The following is a 15,911-nucleotide window of genomic DNA, read 5'->3' as shown; positions in this document are numbered from 1 at the left end:
AGATTCAAGAACCTATGGCTATGACTATAAACTGATATACATCTAGTGCAGGAAAAAAACAAATTGCTAGTCAGATAGGAAGATGAGTGCCTACACTAGCAATAATCAATCCCAGTAGCAACACTGAAAGAAGTTCAAAGACAGAAACTGCTATAGCTTTCATGAAAAAAAAAAATGTACCAGATATGTGAAAGGCAGAAGCATTCAAATTACATTATTGTATTACAGTCCCAAATGAGGATTAAATTCGAACAATTTTCCCCTGCTCATTACCATTCTATCTACCCTCATTTGAAGGAAATTCAGGGTGAAAATTATTCATTTGTAGGTACACCATATTACAGTACCGTACTGCTAATCAATAAATAATGATTTGATTATATGAATTACTAATGTGATAACATTCATTCGATGATATGGATCAGCAAGAAAGAATGTCTGCAAAGGCATAGTCAGATGAAGTACATGATCTCTAAGATATTCTAATATTTTTAAGAGTGGAAAAGGTCAGTCATGACATACAGCTCCTGGGGTTATTGTGTTAGAGAAAGAACTGGAAACTGTTATTTAATTGGTCATCCTTTTGCATTTGGCTATGGAATGGAGTGAACTAAGACCTTTGTATCATCATCTTGCTTCATCAATGTCAATAGAAAAGGAATTTTTTTTTGAAAGACTACAGAATGCAAGCAGGGTCAATAAAGACTTTTTTGAGTCTTGGTCATGCATTCAGTGGACAGATCCACTGAATGCATGGATCTGTCTATTTATTTCATGAAAATGTGAAATACCTGATTTGAATAATTAAACTGAGCACATCAGAAACCCTAAACATCTACTGCCATAAAGAAATACTATGAGGCCACACAAATCAAGGAGAACAAATGAAATCTTTCCATTCACTACCCTTTGAAGTACTTCATGCTTTCAGGATTCAGCCATACATTTCTCAAAACACAAGTTCAGCCTGGAAGAAACTTGTTCTCACCTGAACTGGCCCTGGTCCTCATTTAAAGGCACAAGAACCTTGTGAAACCTCTCATGTAAATCACATCTGACATTAAACTATATCGTGAGACATACATTATGCTCAAATGGAAAACTAAAAACAACCTTTTGTGCAAATAAGTCCTTGAAGCCATGGAAGAAATATCACAATAATACATTTTTCATGATCTCTCATCTTAATCAGCTTGATGTGAAATGGTAGTTGTTGTTGACAAAAACTTTGTACCAGTCCTGTCATAAGAGCAATGATCTACCACTATAAGAAGAATGACATAAATATCAGAAAACTATTTCAAAGGGAAGGTCCTAAAATGTCTAATTATGTCCTTTAGATCCACCACCATTGATTCACATTGTATTTAAGTGAAAAATGAAGTTGACAGTTCTTTCTAAATTCATACAGTGTAAAACATCTGTTTTCAACAGTCAATTTTTCAACAGTCAATCATTGCTCATATTGTAGACTGCAAGACCCCCAAGAAAGTATATTTTCAATGGTAATTGTTGCCTGAATATGGACATATTTGTTGCTTTTGTTTTTGATCCAAGGGTGATGATTACAATAATCATGCAGCATTCATGACAGCTATGAACATGAGCATAATGCAGTGCAGTAATAAAATAAATGCATTAACTCAGTAATCAATAAATGTTATATTTTTGAAATACACACAGCAGTCAAAGTAAAAGCAATATCTGAGGTGAATGCTAGCCCATAGAATAATGCATGTCGATGTAACCCTGATTGATTGTTACATCATTCCCTGAGAGATTTTGCCTTGGTACGTGTCCAGGCTGTTTCTGAGTTTACAGTTTTTGTCTAGTCTTTGCATGCTTTACTTATTTATTTTGCACTCAAGGTTTGGAGGGCTAAAAGAAAATGGACCCTGTAAATAAATCATTTTAGTCTTTCAAAGGCAACAGTGTCACAACCTGGACCTGCCTCTGAGTCTTTAAGTATAAGATTACCCTCTCCTAAAGACAGGGTGTGACAAGCTGACATCAACACTGTGTAAGACTGTCTTGCTCAGACTTGAAGCTGTATACCTCTGGGGGGGGGGGGGGGGGGGGGGCTGGATCGGGGGTGTATAAAAGAAAGTAATTATGCAATATCAAGCGTAACAAGTAGCATTACAATGACACTTTCCAGTCTTTTATGCTCTTACTGCTGGCCTTACACATGGACTAAGACAAGCACTTTGTGCAGAGGTACTTCACCATTTGAACCAAAAGAGAGAAAAAGAAACCCGCCAAATACAATGCATCGACTTTTATAGAGATCTAAGGCCATTCAGCTTGTATTAAAATATCGTGTGAAAATTAAATACATTTGAAAACTATCACGTGCTCGTCCTCGGTAGAGCCGCGTCATAGACACTGGCATCTTCATCTTCAAACACACCTGAGTGAAACGGATGTTAATCGCTGTTGCATTGGACACGTGTACCCATGCTTTACAACAGCGAGAGACATTATCAAATAGCCATGATGTATTGGCAAAAACTGCGTCTTCTGGGGACATCCCTTACACCTCGGAGACATGGAACTCCCTGTGGTTACCCGTGGGTAAGTTTCAGTTTAATGACAAACATAGAACGCTATTGTGGGTCATGTTGATGTCAAAGGTGTTTAACAGTACTTAAATAAATATTGTTAGTAATATAGCACACGTGAACGGTTCGAATTTGACGTGATTTAAATGCCCGGTGTGTGTGTTTTTTCGCTCACTCCGTCTGTCTGTGGGTGTGTGCGAGCACGTGTATGTATGGTACACTCGGGGAGGCTGGGGGTTGCTTGAACTTTCAGTGTAGTGCAAAGAAAGTTGCCACTAGAAAAGAACGTCAGAAGAAATACAAGCTTGCAAACTTTAGACGCAAGCTAAAAAAAAAGAGGGGTTTGGCTGTATTTTGATTCACACATGCCAGTCATGAGGCAGTTTTTCCAGTTTAATATTTAAACACAGCTACACATTTACTTGGAATGAAAAGCGTAAAGGCACAGTAAATGTCCAAGACTTTAATGTAAAGAATGTATGTTTCCTCTCGTATAGGAGTATTGCATTTGATGCCATATGTCTTAATCTGTTTTAAGGCGCACAGTACACGAAGAGCACACTCGCTAATAGCTTTGTTTCATTGAATGAACGGGTTCCAGGGCGTTCTTCAATTTGTTCATGACGGCAATATTCCAAAATGCTTCCTGTTTCTGAAAAATGGAGGGTGTACAATGTGTGACTTATATGAATCATATAATCAGTCATAGAAAAACATCACTAGAAATGATTTGTTGTACTAGTCGATAGATGTTAGTTCAGCAAATAACAGTGAGAACTGTATAATGCCTTTGTATTCTCAGGTGTGTATAAAACAAATGCATTCCCCTTTACCACTACATCTGTATGTTTCTAATGTACTGATACTGAAACCAGCATTACTTTGCATAATATGGACAAATGTGTAAATACCCAAATTTTACTTTTATCTTTCCCCCTTGAAGTAATATGCAATGTAAATACAGGGGCTACCAAAGTTGTCATTCTTAATCACTTTAAAAATGAGTACCACATGAAATTATTTCCCAGGTCTCACTGTGTTTTGAAGGAAGTCCAACACGATGGGACCAGCACTGATCTTGATCTAATGTAATTGTGGATACAAATCACCTATTCAACAATAAATAATGCTAACATCATTAACATCACGAGAGTGCACAGAACTCTGTGAAGAAGCTTTATGCTTCAGTACAGTGGAGATGCTATCCGTTATCTCGACACTGCATGGCAGTATTACTTAGTCATTTTAATGTAGCTGTATTTACCATTATCAGTTATTTTGAAAGTCTACCATCAGTAATCCATGAGCCATATTTATGTGTGCCAGATCATCAATTGGTATTCACTCTCTGGCTGCTAAAGATCAAATGATGGGATGTTAAATTTTAACTTGCACTGTCGTTTTATGCATCAATGTAATATCGTGGAGTTCAGGTTTTCGTGGAGCTACTCTATTTAACAGAATATTTATAAAGCTGTAAGAAAATCTCCTTGTATACACTCTTATGCATTGCTAATCAGTGGTATCTGCATTAATGTTAAGCGTTGCTAAAATGTTATGAACACACCCTGTGGGATGTTATCAATGTGTACAAATAGAATAGATGTTGTTTTAGGGCTGATAAGTGGTTATAATGAATGTTCAAATTTAATTTTTGTTATTTGGCCAAATGCATGATTAAATTATTCAAAGAGTCATATATTGTATCCATTAGTAATTAGTGCTACAGATGTGACAATCCAAGAAGACTGAAAATGTGGCATGATATGTCAACCATAATTAAACCAAACAAACTATGTAAGTTTGTGCAGGTGCATGTCTGTGTAGTTAGCCAGTGTGCCAACCCTTTATGGGGCTCCCAGTAAATGCAGCTCCTCAATTTTCTAGGTGGTATACAGCAGCTGTCAAAATCGACATCAAAAGACAGGGTAATGATGTGGGGTACGAGTGACAGCCTGGTAGGGCAAGCGCAGAGTGGAAAACAATGGTAATGACATTGCCGAATGACTGAGAACAGATGGTGACAATAGCTGGAGGTCTACTGACTTTGCATGCTCTAGAGGTGACATCTATAGCTGCAGGACTTGGGCTATGAGCTTTGTGACTCACAGACTCAGGGGCAGCTGGGCTGACAGAGGCTGCCGGATGACTAGTTGTAAATGCATCATTGAATGTTGATAGATTGATGAATATGGTTTCTGACTGCCGGAAACGATACTGTAGGTATTACAGGTTAAAAAAAAAAAAAAATGCAGTTGAAAACGCAGAACTGGCAATGTTAAGTCTTCAATCTGTCATAAAAATTTAATGTAACAAAGAAACAGATAGGCTAACGATTGTCTAAATTAACAGTGACTCAAAAATTTCACATCTTAAGTGTAACAGTAGAACAACTTTAAGAACAAATAATGACTGCTAGTTCATCATAGGTTAGAGGAGGAGCTGACAGTGCTCATTCAGAAACTAGTTATGGCTTCCAGGAAAGGCTGATGCCAGGTAAAATATGTATAGAATTCAACTTTTTAAAATGCCCAATTGTGGTAGTCTGAAATTTAAAAAAAGAAACAGCGTAGCATTACAAGGTGTTATTGTAACTGACGATAATGAATAATCACCAAAAGGAATCCTGTCCTTGAGCCCTGCCTTAATTTCTTATTTAAAGATTTAGCCCTATCTTTTCCTTGTTCTGTGTATTGATCCGCTGGCATAAAAAGTCGGATAGTGTTGTAAATTCACTTCATACAGAGCATACTTTTCAAAGAAGAATGAAGTTCAAGATTCCATTCCGAAAGCACTCTGCTGACCGGCCCACCCTTTGACTCTCCAGCCAGGAAAAGAAAACATGATGCAGTCAAAGAGCATAACATAAGGCCCAGAAAAATTGCTGAAGGCTGTAGTGTGTACCTTTGCTCACACACCCCGGGTGTGATCAATAAAAACACATGAATAATGTGAGCATCAAAACTTTACAGCGTCCATACCCTGCTGCCCTTGGGCACTGCTATTTTAGGTACTGACTAAATACAGCCAGGACAGTTAACCAATTTTACAAGAGCGTTACTGTTACTATACCTTCAGGTTACATACATTTAGCAGTGTATATTTTTTCTCTGTAGTCTTCCTATCCAGATTCAGTTGAAACTGAATGACATAGGGCGCTAGTCTCTCTCCAAAAAGCTTAAGGATATTTCGGTTTATTCTCATCCTGAAAGCAACAAATGTGTAATTTTGTCAGTTTACTTTCCTGTCTGTTTTCCATATTCGCTTTTACAATGCATTTACAATTCCCTTTTCTTTAGCCCATGAAACATTTTTAAACAACTTATGTTTAAGCAACATAATGTGGATAATAAGATTAAAATGTCAAGCAAAGCTTCATTTTACAGTTCATCTTTACTATTAATATACAATCTGTAGGACCACCTGAGTGGGTTTTTGCAATATTTGAACTTGCAATGTATATGAAACAGTGTATTTAATTACTTAACAAGCTACAGCTTGACTAGCTGTTGCTCAGTGTTGTCTCCTGTATTGGTATTGTCCTGTTGTGGCTTGCTAACCCTATGTTACTAACTATCAAAATATATTATCTGCCCGATATAACCTTGTGAGTCTGAACTCATTCACAATTATTTCATTAATAAATTAACTGAATTGGTTTTATTGCAAGCTCGTAAAAGTAAGTCAGACAGTTCTTGTAGGAATACATTATATACACGCTTTGCTTACCCTTCTGATCTTTCCCACTCTCAAAATATAGGCACCTTTTCTTTGAGAAACTGTATGTTTTTAGTAATTGTTTCTATGATATACTGAAATTAAATGACTTTTTTAAAAAAGATTGTTTGAAAACTATTTACATTCAACCAACTTGCATGAATATTGCATATAAAGAAAAAATGAATACTAATCAGATAGTAGCCAAATTATGCACATACTTTGGTGATGTTTTAGGGAATATTTTTGTCTTACCATGTTAATATCATGTACGCAACCTGACTGTGCAAAAGAGAGGATATATAGATATGACAACAAGCTTAATGTAACAAAAGGGAGTATGTGACTACCCATACAAAAATGATAGCTGTTGTAATATATAGTATATAATATATATTGCAGATACATTAAATATGTGAATGCAAAGCAGAATATATTGTAATATATCAAAATGGATATATATATATATTAATAATAAATTATTTTTCTTTTCATTACTGAATGTTAGAAAGGTAAGCAGTCAGAATTTGTCCAGCTGAGATGGGAGCTGTCCAGTTTTTAATTTCAGTGGTGTATATAAATTATGTTTCAGAAGGCATACAGTCTGAATGGGGGATCCAATGTTTATGTCGAAATAACTCTTAAGGATTTACAAATGCAGTATATAATAAAGCACCACAGTCATTCCTTGCACTCTTGTATGAAGATACCTGCTGCTTTTGCTGTGAGCTAACAGGCAGTAGCCCTGTCTCTTCCTCTTCTGTATCTGCAGGGACACCTGTAACTTTAGATGGAAGACAGGGAAATATTGCAATTTAGTAATAAGTCAACATTAAAATGTAGCTCCTGGTAAAATACAAGGTTGCCTGAGGCTGCAATGTTGGACAGCTTAGAAGACAACAGTTTTCAGGTAGAAAGAATGAAGAACTCCCATTCTCTTAGGGTAGCTGGAGATAACATTAAAATGAATATTTGATCACTTTAAATCCTATGAGCAGTAAATTATTAATAGGAGGAAAGCATGTAGAAGAGGAATAAACCCAACCTTTGAGAGAGATTTTGAGGAATTGGTCTCTCATGCTCTGGAACTAAGAAAGTAGATGTAGAACTCGGTGAGGTTAAAGCATTTATCAGTGTTCTCTTGCTTACACATTTCAAATAAAAGTTTTTGCACTGTATGTAAGGTTGGGTTTTGTTCACTAAAAATGCAGTGCTGTTCAGACTTAGCAAGGGTGTCTGAGGTGTTTATTTCAGGCAGTGACAAAGGGTCAAGACCGGTTCTTGTTTTAGAGTTAATCCCAGTGAGCTTCGCATGGCAGTATACAGAACGGACACCAAAACAACCTTCCTCCTGTAACACATTCCAGCTCCCCTAAGGGATCTCCCATCATCTTCAGTCAGAGATTTAATCCCTTCAGTATGTCCTTAGTGTACCTCACAGTCTCTGCACAGTAGATTGAGCATAGTGAGGTTGCATACAGGCTGACAATTCACTTATACCAGAACCCATGTACAGTGTGTTAATAATTTTCTCATGGGGGGACAGGGGACTACTTGGTGGTATGTGACATAAGCTACTGCAGAACAGTTGGTAAAGGTTGAGAATATTGAGTCTTGCCATGCTACTGTGCAGTCTGCTCCAGGTTCATGGAATCACCTGAAGGTGATCAGTCTTTCTCTCAACACCATGGGAAAGCTGATAAACTGTTATCATGATGCGATATGTATAAATATTCACATTGGACAGAAGTGCAAGGTAAGAAGCTGACTGAGCTTTATATGTTGGCATATCATTCAAAATATTTTTTTTTCTCTTGACTGGTCCTAGATGGCAATATTTTCATTTTGACATTCCCTCCAATAGATTATGTGTGCAGCCATTCCACATGCAATGTATGTGATCCGCATGTGTCACATGAATTGCTGATATTGCTGACTTCCAAACTGAAGGTTACGTACATAAAATGAAAGCTGAATAATATGTCTGTTCTAGCTGTTCTGGCTGGCTTCTGTACATGTAGTTACCTAAATAGTAGGCCTATGCTAGCTTAATGCTATCTTAGACTCTAATACAGCGTTTCTCAAACCTTTCCTGGAGTAGCACTTGTCCTGCATGTTTTAGATCTCTCCCTGCTCCAACACAGCTGATTCAAATGATCAGTTTGTTATTAGGCAGCTTCAGGAGTTCATAATGAGTTGATCATTTGAAGTGGTACTCCAGGAGAGGTTTGAGAAACACTACTTTAATATATGCCTCTGAAAACACTCTTCCGTGCACCTTTTCATTCAAATCGTGTTGTAGTAAATTATAAATAGCAAGCTAGTGATCTGATGAGGTTTCGGATTCGGCAATCTAGAAAATGTTATGACTAGTTGTTCAGTGACACTAGCTAGCTGATGGGTCATCTGACAGTTGACACGATTTAGATGGAAAGGTGCAAAGAGGGTCACAAAGTAGCATGACTGGATGGCAGATGCAATTTAATGATTGCTAGGTAGGCACTTTATCTTTGTTTATGTCTTTGACAAGTCAGATTTTGGTGTGATATAAGCATTATAAAACAACTTTTATATACAATATATACAAACAACTTTTATTCACTTTTATATAAATCCATCATTTTATTAGCTGTAGACATTGCCTTCACCTTCATGGCAGCGAAGTACTCTGCGGTTGGAGACCAATGTATGTTTGCTGGGCAACTAACTATAACTATCCATTTAAAAATCACATTAGCCTTGTTGGTTGTTAGTTTGTTTAGAGTTGTCTTTACCTCAAAACCATTACTTTTGTTGTAGCTTTTAGTGAATCGGGAGACTCTGTCCATTTATAGTACCTAGCGACATAACATATTTAAACAAATGCTTGGCTCCACTACTTTGCAGCTAGTAGTTTGTAGCATAGACTAGACCCTGCTGCAGGCACCTACTTTAGGCCTTGTAAGCTTAGTTGCTAAGACCGGTTCAGCCAATGTGTTAAAAGTTTTATATTGGGATTTGTATATTTATTGTGAATTTGCTCGGGCAATGGTTCCAACCAAAAACAGTAAATTCAAACTTAGCTGCTTCATGCAGTAAGGATGGATGTCCCCATGTGCAGCATCTTTGCTGCTCTGATTGCTTAATAATGAGTTGTGTTCCAAGACTGAGAAATTGGAAATGATTTGAGAAGGTTTTTTTTCCTGATGATTTCCTAAGCAACCACCTGTGGAAGACAAAGAGCAAGCAACACAGATACATCTGATTCATCTTCAAAAATAAATAATTTAGGACATGGCAAGTGCATTTTATACATTTTCATCAGTGGCTATCATGGCTGCAGTTTGATTCTAATAGTTAAACAAAAAAATCCAATCATGTCACCCCACATGACTGAATGATGAAACATGATGAAACAATGACTGTTCATGTAACATGACCAGCAGTATATTGACGAAGGGAAATGCCAAAGGATGTTCAAAACAGTAACATTTACAATTAATACCAGAAGCTACTCTGTTAATATTCAGTTTTTAAATATGAAATACACTTGTCTGGCATTCCACTATGCCTTCAATAAATGACAGGAGATGGCCCTATTGAGGTGTTCTTTTTGAATTATGAAATCTTTTAAACAAATTGATTATTATTTTATTTCTTGTTATTTTGCACTGGTAGAAGCACATATCACTGATAGCACAAGTATGAATATAAATTTGCTATTTTCTTGTGTTGAATGTCACCTTCATCCATGATTTGACTTTTACAAAAATATGAAAGTTTCAGAAACAAGACCATTTTTTCAAGCTGAATGACAGTGGTTCTTCTCAAGTAATAGCAATTTCCATGAACACAGATGGACAGTTTTGTAACCAGCCTTTAGTTTGTGTTGACATTTAAAAAGAGAAATAAACAACTTATCATTACAGAGACTGTAAGATGGAACATGTGAAGCAGATTACAGCATGATGATGAGAAAACTGAACTCCCAGGAGCCAACAAGAGGTGGGGTTATACTGATAAATAGGGGGAAAGTATGTTTTTTCCAAATGTTGCATCAACATTCGGTTTTTGCATGAAATATATTTTGGAGGAACGCTTGCGAACCTGTCTATATTCATTTTTTACCATCTTTAGCATTGCGATCTATTTCAAAATGGAATTGTTTGAAGATTACTTAAAATACAAAAAATGTAGCAAATCTGCATATGTAAAAAAACATACTGCAAACCTTTAGCCATTTTGTGATCAATTTCTGACCACTTGGTGAGGAAAAAAATCTATCTTCTTTCATTCTCTGACATGGACTGTGAACCAGGTCATTTTGGGTTGTATTTGACAGTGAGAAAGCAGCTAATGCGTCAAGCACTGCAAGTAATTATTATTATTAAAAATCACACATCCTGTGGCTTATGATTAAATCGGATAAGACTGCAATAAAACACATTTATGTCACCAAACTGTTGTGCAAAGCATTTTAATCACATAAAGGATGAATGATGTACCAAGCCATCCTTCACTCTTTCTTGCAGCTTGAAAGTATGTATGCTATAACCAGTAGTTCTCCATCAATAAATGCACACAATGGCTGTGCATGTAAAGTTATTGTACATGATAAACACAAGTAGCTGCATTGTATGCATGGCTACATTGTCAAGCCAATTTAGAAATCACATGAAAAGTACAGTACGTCCATGTGATTGTGGCTTTATGTAGTTTGTGCTGTTACCTGTAGGTGAAAAAGCAGTCGCTGAATAATCAATATGTTAAATAGGAAGTTGCCAAAGCAGACAGCAATAGGAAACATGGTAAGATGGAGTCACATGTAACTCAGTCGCAGTAAAATACATTGTCTGCAAAATATGCTACAGATGCAGAAGGAAAACCCAACAGTTGTTTATTTTTGACTTGTATACATTTCTGAAGAATGGAATAAATATGGTTATGGCATCTGTGTATTCTCTCTGCCTTATCTGTTAACAAGCAGAACATGGTTTGATTCTGATTCTCCAGGGAAAAGTGAGTAAACTGCTTGGCTGAAGCTAATCAATTATGCAGCTGGCACAGAGCAATGACAGGTAACAGAGCATTTTAGAGCAGATGGAGACTCTTAACTCTGAATTAAAGAGATTAATAAATTGATGTGGCTGAAATATTTTACTGGCACAAAAAAACTAGCAAACCCATTTTTGAATCAGAAATAATGAGATGCCACAAACACTCCTTACTCTGTTTTGAGAGGGCGCCAATGAGAGGTGAAAAAACATGACCTGGAAAATAAGAATTTTTCACTCTGGATCTGACAGAATTTTGTCATTTTAAGGAGAAAAATACAGAAAAACTGTTGTGAATAAAGCATGAAACGCCATCTTAGTTTCTGTTTGCCAATAAACAGTTCTGAGGCGTAGTTTATTGTAATGAAATATACATAAGAATTGGAACATAATTTCTCAGATTTTTCCGTTTTCAGTGTAGCACCTTTTCTGCTTAAATTATACAGCAACTGCAATTGGGCTACAGCAACTTTATTTTATGAGTGTTATGTACATACAAGAGCATACATGTGACTCCACATCTTTCAAACATTTTCAAACATTACACCTGCTGTAGAGACTAACATGAACGCCTACAGAGTAGAACATGTCATACTCTAAAACTCATGGTAAAATGGTTCACCAACATATATCCTAAGTATGTTGCATGTACATCCACAAAGCCATGAGCATGTAAACACCTGGTTCCCACAAATCCCTGTGTAAATTTTCCACACTTTTATGCATTCTGGAAGTTATTACTAGTAATTTTAAATACTTTCACATTGAACAAGGATTTTTCAAATACAAACAACCATAGATGTTGATGAATACACCTCAGAATGCCCACAGATTCACTTCTGTAACTGCCTTTAACCTTTGAATTAAAGATTTTGTGACATTAATGGTTTCTTCTCCTTTAAATAAAAGGCCAATGACCTATCATGAAAATTCAAGACAGATGCAAATGTATTTTAATGAATAATGCTGAGCAATTCTTCCTTTTTTCATTATATGTAGTATACAAGAGATCATAGTTAGCTATTAAGTAAAGTGAGCCAAGGCTTAAGAGTCCCACAAGCCCTGCTTCCCTCCTTTTTGTTTGACCTACCTTCCCTAATGGAAACCTTGTAAAGAATTAGCTCTCCTGTCATGTAATACTTCCTTGGCCCAGAGAACTGCCACATTTTTTGTTTTTTGCTTGTTGAAGTCAGTTCCATCTCTGGAGCTTTGACAAGAAGACATTGTATGTTTCTTTTCCTGTTAACACAGGTGGCACTGTGGCAACATCTCAGTGGCATGCTAAAAAAATAGAGACACAGTGTTTCTTTGTATTATATATATGGAAAATCATGCTACCCTTAGGATAAACTATTGGTAGTGAACCCACACATTAAATCATAAAGAGCTCAACATGTAATGTTCAAATTGTACCTGTGCAGCAGAGATGATCATTCTTCACCTCATACTTACTGGATAAAGTGCATTACTTTGCAGATTAATCATAATAACTTTTCATTCTAAGCTTGCTGGACATGCGCTGAACCAACAGGAGTGTCTTGAGTTGCATTACTGATGATGTTGGTAAACAAGGACACAGTATCAGAAATTCTACCAGAGGAAGAAGAAAAATGTCGTATTTTCAACTCTTCCCACCAGGGGTGCAAAAAATAGATCACAGATGGTGTGAAGACTGAGGTTTCAAAAAAGGAAAAATATGGAACCCATGACAATACCACAAAAGAGGTCAAAACTGGAAGGGAAACAGTTGAAACAATTCAAACTTAAAATTACCCAACTTTCCGCCAGACAGGGTCTGACATCCTATTTTAGTGAAACACTTCTGCAAGCCTTGTATATCAGATGGATTCCTGTTGGTGTACCTGAAAAATATGTACTGGACTGATTTATACAGTTAATCCCTACTCTGCATTAACTCATATTGCAATTATACTGAGTGCTAGATTCCACATCATCAACAATTACTCAGATTTTTTTTTAGATATAAATGCCTTTAGGGCTCATGGGTTGCTCAGTCAGTAAAGAGGCTGGTTTCAAGGATGTACTATTGCCCAACTAGTGATTTTGAAGATGGGGGGGGGGGGGGTGCATAAAGATTATTAAATAAGTTGAATGCAAAATAACTAAAGTCAATAGTCAACACAAAACCAAGAAGAAATAACATTAAAACAGAGGTAGGCAACTTTGTGGAATTTACACTTTACACTACCAAAACAGCATAATTACTTGATATTCAAACTCCCAAACTGGAATTACTTTGAGTATATCATTTCTTCATGAAGCATTAGAATACATGCTCGAGGCACACAGGCATAAATTGGGACTCTAAAAGGAGAGAGAAGGTAACTTTAATGATTCAGTAGATTAAAAAAATATATTTCAGTTGTCTTATATTACTTTGCATCTAATTTTACTTTTTCTCCTCGTTTAAGACTTACTTCAAGGCCTGAAAAACAATTTAAATTGAAAATGACAACAAGCTGAATTGAATGTGGTGTGAATGACCTCAGCTTATATACCCAGATGTTTCAGGACAATCACAAGTCACAAGTGAAGGTCAAACAGAAATCATGAATTATCTTGTAATGTTTCCATAACTTGGCTTTTACATTTATTTTCATTTATCCTTCATGTCACAAGGTAGTAACACATGACAGCAACAGAGTCATGTACATTTCAGTAAAACAGAAGAAAAGTACAGAGGTTATAGGAAAGGAAAATAAATGTCAATCGTGTATATATATTCATATTTAGACAGAATATCAAAGAGGAATATAACAAATGGAAGCCAAGACAAAAGGACTGAACAAATAAGAAAGGGTGTACTTCTTGTTTTGTTTTAGTGCTTTTTATAGATTAAACGCTCAATAACTTGACATCATATTCCATTGTAAATTCTAGAATATGTGAGTGAAAGAAAAAAAAAACTTTTACATCATATTTCTCAAATTGTAACTAGACAAATACTTATAATACATTGTACTTTAGTCAGGTATTAACAGACCTCAGTAGCCTTTTATTAAAGACAATAGTGTTGAAATTTTTAAATGTGAGCTGAATTGACAGTCTTTGTCATTCAGTCCATAAATTTCATTATCACAGAAATGCCTATAACGCTGTTACTTTGAGGATTTATCACATTCTTCCCAGCATAAGTTAGTCACTGAATCCGATATCCCAGGTGTGTGTTCAAACGATAATGCTTGTGACTAAACCTGTCTGGTATTCCATTCATAAATTGATTGAGTTCTCCCCACATATTCACTAGCAATTCTCCTCTGCAAAGAAAGGGCTCGCCTTTTCATCCTGCATCTTGGCTCCCCTACCAAACAATAACTCAAATATGTCCTTTCATTGTACATTTATATAACTGGAGGGTATGGTTTATTGGATTTAAAATGTACTGTAGCTTTTCTGTCTATAGGATGGCACCAGTTATTACATAAATGTGCAGTACATTGACACATATTCTGATGTAGACTTTGGTGTGTCGTGTTTGGTGTGTTCCATTGTTCATGCGATTTCATCAGATACCCTTTTGAACCCTTGGTTTGCAAGTTGCTATTGATAAGAGTGTTTGATAACTGACAAAATGTAGGGAATCATTGGCTCATCCACACACAGATCTGTTCAATCGAGAAAGCATTGTGGATTCACTTTGATTGAAGCTGGGGGTAGGATGTGTACATACAACAAAAAACAAAAACCTAAATCTGGATAGTCTATTCATATTAGTTCGCTGCATTTTTAAACCACATTTAAAAATACATTGTCAACTTGGTTAATTAAGTATTTGGTGTCTTTTATTATATGCTCCTGGAAAAAGCCTGCTCACATTTGAGATTGAGTATTGGAGCTGAAGTTTAGTTAGAAAACACATTGTGCTGACTAACATCATTGGCATAACATAACCTAAATCTAGCCTTTTTAAATCATCTGAAACATGTAGCGTCACACAGCTAAGCTGCCCAATCAATTCTGTGCAAATGAGGCCTTTCTCCTGCTTAGTCTCTGGTCACCACTGCTTGCAACTATATCTTAGACATTGTTTTACTTCTAAAATTTATAATTAAAACAAGAAATAACAGAAAAGATTTGATTTTTTCTCTGGGGAGTATTTATAGCAGTGGCTGTCTTTGAAAGGCATCATTAATGCACATTATTAGTGATTGACAGCTTGTTCTGATTCTATACTACTTGTGCACATATTGCCAAACGTCTTGCTAATGAATCACTTAAATTTCATTGTTTCAAGTCACATCTTTTTCCCTGCAGGGTGCAACAGAACATGTACAGTCCAGCTGACTTCAGTTTTCTAAATGTGAATTGAATGGGCACAGCTAGCACTGAAAAAAAAAATCATCTCATGGATTGTTTTTGCTAGTGGCTCATAGAGAATGTTTAATTTTGAGTTGAAAGCTTGATATTGTCTCAGTACTTAATTCCCTCATTGATATTCTAAAAAAAAAAAAAAAAAATCATTGATACGCATACATCATTACATTTCTGTAAATGTAGGGATGATGTATCACTCATCCAAATACCCTCTTAATTTCACACCTTGTGGCAAACTAGAGTTATTAGGAGTACTTTTGGCTAG

Source organism: Megalops cyprinoides, chromosome 18 (genome assembly GCF_013368585.1).
Source record: "Megalops cyprinoides isolate fMegCyp1 chromosome 18, fMegCyp1.pri, whole genome shotgun sequence".
In the NCBI taxonomy this organism is placed as follows: Eukaryota; Metazoa; Chordata; class Actinopteri; order Elopiformes; family Megalopidae; genus Megalops; species Megalops cyprinoides.
Note: the sequence above shows the minus strand (reverse complement) of the source record.